A 9,511-nucleotide genomic window follows, 5' to 3' on the forward strand; every position below is an offset into this window, starting at 1 on the left:
TGAAGATCTTAACAAGGCAAGATTCATTTGTAATCTTATTGTAAAATCCTCTAATAAGGTGTCTCTCAAAACGAGATTTGTAAATCCTCTAACAAGCTAGATTTCATAGGCTTTCATAACCCTAATAGGCTATAGGTATTCCTAACAGGATGCACTTCTAGAAGAAGCATTTGAAGCTCTTAACTTGGCACCCCTTTACATGCATTATAAGGGATACTGGGTATAGTATCCCCACCATCATTTTTACCCTCTAACCAAGGGTTTCCATATATACAATGCCTATGTAAACTTGATGAATACATTTGTGTTTGAAGTTACTTTCTTCTACCTACTCCAAATTTATCGTAGTAATGCATGTTAAGTACCTTACGATAAGATTAGTTAAAGTGGTTAAAAAAACCTGTATTAAATATGTTACTGATTCCCCTCCCCCCTCTTAGTAGCGGATGAGACCAATAATTGGTATTAGGGCATAGATCCCTATTGCAAAAAAAATCAACAAATTGAGGGAAGATCTCATGGCATCACTAAAAAGACAATTGGAAGAAGCACTTGAAGGAAAAACTGAGAAAGTCCTTAGCTAAGAGGAAAAAGCTAATGAAAATTTCTTAATGAAAGACAAGAAGTTGTCAAATATTGGTAGAATGGTTTTGAGGAGTTAGAAGAAGTCATTTATGACTTCAAGGTTGAAATAGAGAAGCTGAAGGAAGTTGCTGCTCAATTGAGTAAGGAGAAAGACAAGATAACCAAAGAGGTTGCTAAAGCTCAAGCCGAACGAGATGCTGCCAATCTAGAAAGAGATGAGGATGAAGCAACAACAAGGAGAGAAGATGAGCTAAAGATTAAAGAGAACATACATCCTGATATGGAGCAAGTCATGAAAATGACTGAACAAGTGCTCAATCTCACTGAAGAGCTAAGAAGAACAAATGAATGAAATGAAAAATTGAGGAAATTCAATGAGAGATCTGAGAGGATTGACGAGAAATTGAAGGCTTAATGAAGAAACAAGAGCACAATCAGTCTTAGCTACCAAGGTAAAAATAAGACTGAAGAAGCAAAGACCTCTAGAGAAATGAACTTGAACAACAACATATCAGGAAGAGTGTCTACAAAAGGTAAAGTACTACTAAACCTACCTATAGTTTTTGTGGTAAGAAAGGGCACACATCTGGTGTGTTTTGGTTTAAGAAGATTACACTAGTTCAACAATGTACCTATGAAGGGTACTGCAATAATTGCCATCTCTTCGACCATACTATACATTAGTGTATTTCTCATTTCAATGAAAAAATAATACATGGGCATTTCTACTATTGTAACAAGTATGGACATAGAGCAAAAGACTGGAGAAGAAGAGCTAGAGACAATCAAAGGTCTCACAAGACAATGATTCCCACTGGAAGAGATATGTTTCGAAGACCCGTCTACATGACCTATGGAAATGAAGGTCATACTACAACTTAATGCAAGCTTAGGATGAACCCGAGAAACTCCACCAAACCACAAAAATGTATTAAAATGACATATTAAAGCTGCCACAAGATTGGTCATCTTGCAAGGGACTATAGATGCAGTAGAAGATAATATAATATAAATATAAAAACTATGATACTATTTAAAAATATTAATATTATAAATAATAATATAATACTATTATTAAATATTAATGTTAAAAATCAAAATTGAAAATTTTGAAAGTTTGAAATTGGTGGGCTAAATTGAATATCCGATAATCCAATTAGCCTAGTAGGTTTAGTATTTTCCTTGGGTTTTGGCTTTGGAATGTCAAACTTAGATAGTCAACCCCAATAATGTGTTTATTATATTTCTTCTGATGGCTAGACTTTGACCATGTAGCTGAGAACCATTTTGCTCTCCTAAAATTGATGAAAGGAAAAGAGTCTTAAAGAGATTATTAGCTTTTCGTCAATATAATTTATGTCAAATTTTTAATTTAATAACTAATTATTAAATATCTATTAATTTATATATCTTTAAAGTCCCAATTGACATACTGATTGAAAAACAATTATAGTTTTCAAATGGTTTAGCCTTTTTGAAATTTCGAAACATGTGTCACCTTCGATGCTTTGCCCACTATGAGAAAATAAGTTTTCAATTTTGTAAAGTTTAGAAATAGATTTTTTTGATAAGTAATGGGCCAGAATCTATATTATTTATTGAGATTAATTATTATTATGTGCTAAGCTCAAGTAGATTCAGACAAAGACTTCCCAGATAAGAGGCTGACAATTTAGTGTTGCATTGTAGGCTCTTGCCCAAAGTTTAGAAATATTTAAGTTGTTTAGACATGGGAGTTTTTTTATTCTAAAAAAGTTGTAGTAAAAAATTCATACTTAAGTATTTAGTTTGAAAAAAATTACACAAAATATGTGTCACATTTGGGCATGACTCTACTACTTATATCAAGAATGATGTGAATAAATATGTTCATTTGATTGCGATTATGGTGGTTAGACATGCATGTAATTTCTATCTCTTTGCTAAAAAAATTCATACTACATTGAAATCTCAAATTTTCAACTATTAGTTTGATTTTTTTTCAGAAAAGGGCTAGTAGTCTATAAACTATCTTCAATTTCCTACAAATTCTCTTCTTAGTCCTTTTTTGACATAAGGCTGATCAGATGTTCAACTTTTTACATTAAGTTCAATAACCCTCATTTTTTTATTTTTCATTGCCACTTAAGGCCATAGCTTGGTATACCATGACCCTCCACATACCCCTAAATCATATATGTTAAAGGTTGAGTTGGACAATAATGTTGGAAGTTAGATAATACATTCCCACTTGAAACTCATTGCATTTAAATGATACTTATCTTAGAACTGAAGCATTAAGTCTTCTCGAAAGTCTCATCATCCCAATTAATTATTTCTAAAACACTCTTAACTAAATAACTTCCCCTCATATCAAACACACAAAACTTACTACCCCATTTTCTTAACTATATAGATGATTTCTAATTTTGTACTTTGAAAGGGATCCCTTTAACACGGACTTTTGGGTTATATTGCTTGAATGTAAAGTTGGTCAATAGTGTTTGAAGCTAAACAATATGATCCCTTTATTTGATAATTTTCATCAAAGTAAAGCATTGATAAATCTTAGACTTGACTCCCCATGCCAATTAATTCTAGCTCAAACATACACAGTCATATAATTTATCTTCAAATTAAAAACACAAAGCTTACCATCTCATTGTCTTAACTATATGGAATATTTTGCTTTGTTAACTTTGACAAGGATCATTTTTTTGGTTGGTAAATTTTGTTATATTTTTTAATAAAAATAAATATTTAAATAATTAAATTTCAAGTCACATAAAACCAACCATAGAGAAAAACTATACTATACCACGAGTATACATGTATCAGAACTAGACAAACCCACTGCTCATCCTACCTATCTAGCCAAGTGATTATAATTGATCAAGTGACATGCACAATGAAAATTGCAAACCCTACCCCCTTCCCCAGAATCTATAATCCACAACCCAACCCTGCATGGCTATGAATTATACAATTTACCCATGGATGCTACAAGATTGGATCAAATAGTATCAAAATGAAAATAAAATCCAAAAAACTTGGGACGACTTGTGACAATAAGCCAAACCTGTTGACATACAAATTTGTATAATTACATGTAGTGCCATTCATCCGACACTACCTCTTCCCTCAAGCATTTTCTTCATCCATGTCCATGGCCACAAACCCGACCTCCTTTGCAACCCATTCCACCATGTCCACAGAAATGACCCATCACAAGAATCTCCCTCTAAAAGTTTTCCATCTTGAATTTGTTGCAAGATTTATCTATTTCTTCTCTAGAACCCTTGCTTTCGACATCATTTTCCAATCCTACACATAGTTTGGGATCATCATCCAATATTTCTTCCTTTTCTTATGATGTCATTCAATATTTTCCAAGAGGAAAAAGGGGGTCGATATGATGCACATGCTAAGGCAACCATACCAAACCAATCTCCCTTCACAACCACAAAATCCACACCCGTCTCATCCAAGTTCAAAAATTTCATCCATGTCAATTCTCAATTTATACCTTATACACCGTTCCACAACATGATGCACCTTGGCTTGGGTGTCCATTTTCAACCCCCATGCACATAACATAGAAGATGTTGTAATGTTTGTTTTGTATTTGAATTGGACAATGAAATATATCCCCTAAGTATGCTTGAGCCAACATCAAGATAAATGGATCATTGATTGAAGAAATGATTTTTAATATCTCCTTTATGACTTGCACCCAAAAGGACATTTGTTGCTTATCTAATATGAAGCTGAAGTTTGGCTCCATGTTGCTCTCATACCTATCACTTTGCGCTACAAAACACCACATGTATGTGAAAAAACATTCCCAAACTTGACAAAAATAGGAATGTCTTGGACAAGATTTTCTCTACCACCTTCACCACCTTGATAAATGCAACATCATGTATCATTGTTGGAAAACCAAATTGAAGTGAAGTGGTGGTGAATTATGTCCTCTTCCCACCTACTAATGTACCACCCCATACAAACTCATCAACACATTTCAAAAAATTACTATCTATCAAAGGGCCCTTGGTCTACTAGTGAAGTTGAAAGGCTCACAAAGAGTCCACCAGGGATTGAGTCTTGTTGAGTGCAAGGCCCCCGAAATCTAAAAGAGATGAGGCCGGGATCGTGTCTTAGGCGAATTTGGTGGAATGGGTACCCCTCAATCCTTGGTTCTTAACCAAAGAGGCTAGGCGAAAAAGCTGACCTCCATCAAAAAATTGCTATCAATCAATTCTCTGCTAAATTTGATTTGAACTCATTGTCAATTTTGATAGTTTATCCACTAAGTTGCACTCTTCATGAAAATTGTGGGTAATTTTTTTTTTTGAAACCTTCTAATTGCTTCCATATAGTCTAGATAACTTTCTCAATATATGTTGTACTTGGGCTTGTCAATTAGAAATTGCATTGCCAATAATATGTAAGTCACCTTCTAGGCAAACACATTTTGTCTTTATTTTAGATTGTCTACAAAGTTATTTCTAGATTTGAATGTGTAAATATTTTTGCATTGACATTTTATATCACATTTTGTGATCCATCATCAAGATGAACATGAAAGAGAGTATAAGAAGTAAATAATATTTACACAATCAAATTCAGAAATAACTTTGTAGATAATATCATGGATTGTGGAAATTTTAGATATTAAATCTACAACTGAAAATGACATCTAGGCCTCCACGTTATTATTTTCCCTAATTGAAAGCTTCTTTGTTTCAACTGCATAAATGTTACTATCAACATCCCTAGCCACACTCAACATCTATGAGACTCCATCGAAAATTATTTTGACCCAACCTTCCTTAAGACTCTCCCACCTTACCTCACTCCTCTTCTTAACATCGAGATTAAGTACATCAATGAACTAACTTTGAGAAGGATCTTATTAATAAGAACTTCTTGACTATATTTTCTCATGATAAACTAGCCAATATTGTTCGAAGTCGACCCAAAGAAATTATGAAGCTAACTAAAGACAAAACTTACTACTCCATTTGCTTTAACTATATGGAATATTGCCCATGTTGATGAATTTGTCATTGTGAATACAACATGCCACAAACTCGAGTGACATGTAAATATTTTACGGCTCATTGTCTTCACCTCCATTGCCCTCTAGGGGATAGGACTCAATACTTGAACATGTTCCAATAGTTGTGATAGGAGTTGTTGACTTGATACCTACATTTAATAGCTTAATGCCCAATTTTTTTGACAATATTGTACCAATACTTGTGACTATAAAGTTGTAGTACAATGATGACTACCAAAAACTGAATAAAATGTACCCTTAGCTATAAAAATTAACCAATGATGTGATGCCACATCAGTTGTGCAAGTATGGCTACCCTTTATGCACGACCATTGGTCTCACTTTTTATTTGGGTTGTTTTGGACAACTTGAGAAAAACATATTGATATGGCATCATAATGGGTGATGTGGACTTGAAACCTTAGTTACAAGTAGATGACTCGCCAAATAAGCTACTATAAAAAATTGGGAGTGACTTGATCGATAAAATTTCCACATAAGATTTTGATAAATGTAAATTTAAAATGTTCAAATACCAAATTCTCACCCTTGTCACCTTAGCCTAGAAGACCTAACCTAACCTTCCATACTTTGAAACGATGACAATCCAAGAATCCCCTAAGTTTACATTATTTTAACTGAAAGTAAAGTTGGCCAATAACGTTGAAAGTCCGCTTAAATAAATTATTGAAGACAACTTCGTACCCTTTCCCTTTATGGAAAACTGCCTATTTTGTGCACTTTGACGAGGAACCCACTACCAGAAGTGTTGCAAAAAATAATGATGGTAAATCGATACAAAACAAATAGCCCCGTAAAATAGGATTTCGCCTCTCACGCGGGCGACAACATTATGTTGATCACAACGAAAGAAACATCTTAGCTTACATGGTCGTTTGGATCCTAAATCAAGTAAAATGTTTTTATTCTATTTTTCCCATTGAACCCCACATTTTGTTTTTCTTCAAACCAAAAGAAAAAGGTGACGTGGCACCGAAAGAGTGACACGGACACCCCCTTTCCCAACAAATGAGAGAGCGACATGTTCCGCATGTGCTCCACCTATGTCACGTGGGCCCCGCCGACCAGGAGGCAATGCCGGGCCTCTTGCGTGCCCTCTGAAAATATCATGCATTATTATATATGCCCATCTCCTATTTATGAGATTTTTTTTGGGTATCTTCTAAGTATGTATTGTGTGTTTCCTTGATTTGGGAGGAATGAATTTTTCATCATAAGTTGGAAAATCGCTTGTGTTGTCAGCTCTTTGTTTTACCAAAGCTTTTTCTTCTTTGAAAAGTTAGAACAATTCTTTATGTTTAATTTGATATTACATAAAGTTTTTCCTACTACAATGACACCACTTTAACTATCTATGTAGATATTATTGTTTTCTCTTTCGTCTAAATCTTATATATCAACTTACCTTTTACTATAGACTAGATTGTGAAGTATTTTCTTCCTTGAAAAGTTAGAGCAATCTCTCCATATTTAATGTCATCTTACACAAAGTCTTTCCCTACTTGCATTCAATGACACCACTTTAACTATCTATATCAAAGATTGTTGTTTTATTACATGTTCAATCTTAAATAAGAACTTTCCTTTTACTATATACTATTGATTTTATGCTTTTTACCATTTAATAAAGAATGTTTAAGATTTTATAATTTTGATATTTCTTGGTGCCTCTATACAAATTTCATTTATTAAATATAGGTCTACTAGTTTTGGAGCACATCTTTTGTATGTGAGATTTTATGTGTTCCCATTCTATGCTTTGATTTTTTATGTTCGTTTTATTTATATTGTAGTATGTGACCTATAGATCAACTATTTTGCTCTTCAATATATATTATATATATTTTTATGAAGTTATTCTTTCCATGTCCTTAAAGTTCACAAGATCTTTATCTTTAGTCCTATTATAAGGCGTGGTTCCTTATTTACCCTCATTTTCTCCTCTCTTATAGTAGATGTTATACTTGATTCACCTTAGTGAATGTCTCTTACATTTTATGAAACATTTACTTCTTAAGGGCATAATTCAATGAGACATATTTATTAAAGAATAGTTAAAGGAATAAAAAACTATTGATAAATGAACCAAACTTGTCATTCATTGATCTAGTTTTGCCTCCTATATCTAAATGGATAGAAAAACTTTAAAAATGATAAGTTTTAATCATTAACATGGAAAAAATCTAATGTGAATTTTATTTTTGAACCTAATGCTTGTATTTAGATTCAATTTGAAGAATATAGTAGACAAGGTTGTTGTACCATAAAATGTTGATTTGATAGGGGTAGATACTATTCTAGAGCCCATTTTCTATATTGCTTTAACAATGAACATATTGATCATATATATTCAAATATTCATAAATAATTTTGCAACAAATTTAATTTAATGTTACAAGTTTATAGACATCAATAGTCACTATTAAATGATTTGATAATTTTGATTTACAATTACATAGTATCATTAATTTACCCCTCATATTTGTACTACTTATAGTTGATCTATTAGTCCATTTGATACTTTGAAAAAAAGCGTATAATATCATTGGATACACATTAAGGAGTAATGTCATCAAAACTGAAGGGTCCCCTACAATAATAGGTTCCTCCTAATCATGAACCACACGACATTCACCATAACATGACTATCCCTCATCCTATATATAAACACAAACTTTTGTCTTCAAGATGATTAACACACATTATATTATACCGTATGTAGAGGTATACAATACAAAGGCTAATGAATATAAAATTCCACCTCTTTATGTATTTTCTCATACATATGAAAAATACTTTAATTCTTACATAATGATATTAATATAGATTCAATTTGAAGAATATAGTAGACAAACTTGTCGTATCATAAAATGTTAATTTGATAGGGGTAGATACTGTGATATTGCTATCAAGATTTAACTGTATGATTTTGAGTCAAACTCATTGACCCATATTTCATGAGTAGTGATTCAACATGAATCCATATCTCATGAGAATAAATGGAACACTTAGCACTCATTGGATCTAGGTGATGCTCACTGGGGTGAAGCACCGGGACTTCCTGGGAGGTCACCCATCCTAGTACTACTCCAGCCTGAGCACACTTAACTACAGAGTTTCCTCCATAGTTAAACCCAAAGCTTGCAACCCCATTTGCAAAACCTTCACCAAGTGTTGTGCCTCATGAACTATTCATTAGAAAGCCCCTTAAGCTCATCAATTGATAAGTACAAGATAATTTCCACAGCAAGTCAAATTCTGATATTGCTATCAAGATTTAACTGCATGATTTTGAGTCAAACTCATCGACCCATATTTCATGAGTAGTGATTCAACATGAATCCATATCTCATGAGAATAAATGGAACACTTAGCACTCATTGGATCTAGGTGATGCTCACAGGGGTGAAGCACCAACATTTCCCAAGAGGTCACCCATCCCAGTACTACTCCAGCCTGAGTGTGCTTAACTACAGAGTTTCCTCCATTGTTTAACCCAAAGCTTGCAATCCCATTTGAAAAACCTTCACCAAGTGCTGTGCCTTATGAACCATTCATTAGAAAGCCCCTTAAGCTCATCAATTGATAAGTAGGAGATAATTTCCACAACAAGTCAAATTGTGATATTGCTATCAAGATTTAACTATGTGATTTTGAGTCAAACTCATCGATCCATATTTCATGAGTAGTGATTCAACATGAATCCATATCTCATGAGAATAAATGGAACACTTAGAACTCATTGGATCTAGGTGATGCTCACATGGGTGAAGCACCAACACTTCTCGACAGGTCACCCATCCCAATACTACTCTAGCCTGAGTGCGCTTAACTATAGAGTTTCCTCCATAGTTAAACATATCA

The sequence above is a fragment of the Cupressus sempervirens genome, chromosome 10, assembly GCF_028749045.1.
Source record: "Cupressus sempervirens isolate cs-2001-9-10 chromosome 10, ASM2874904v1, whole genome shotgun sequence".
Classification (NCBI taxonomy): domain Eukaryota; kingdom Viridiplantae; phylum Streptophyta; class Pinopsida; order Cupressales; family Cupressaceae; genus Cupressus; species Cupressus sempervirens.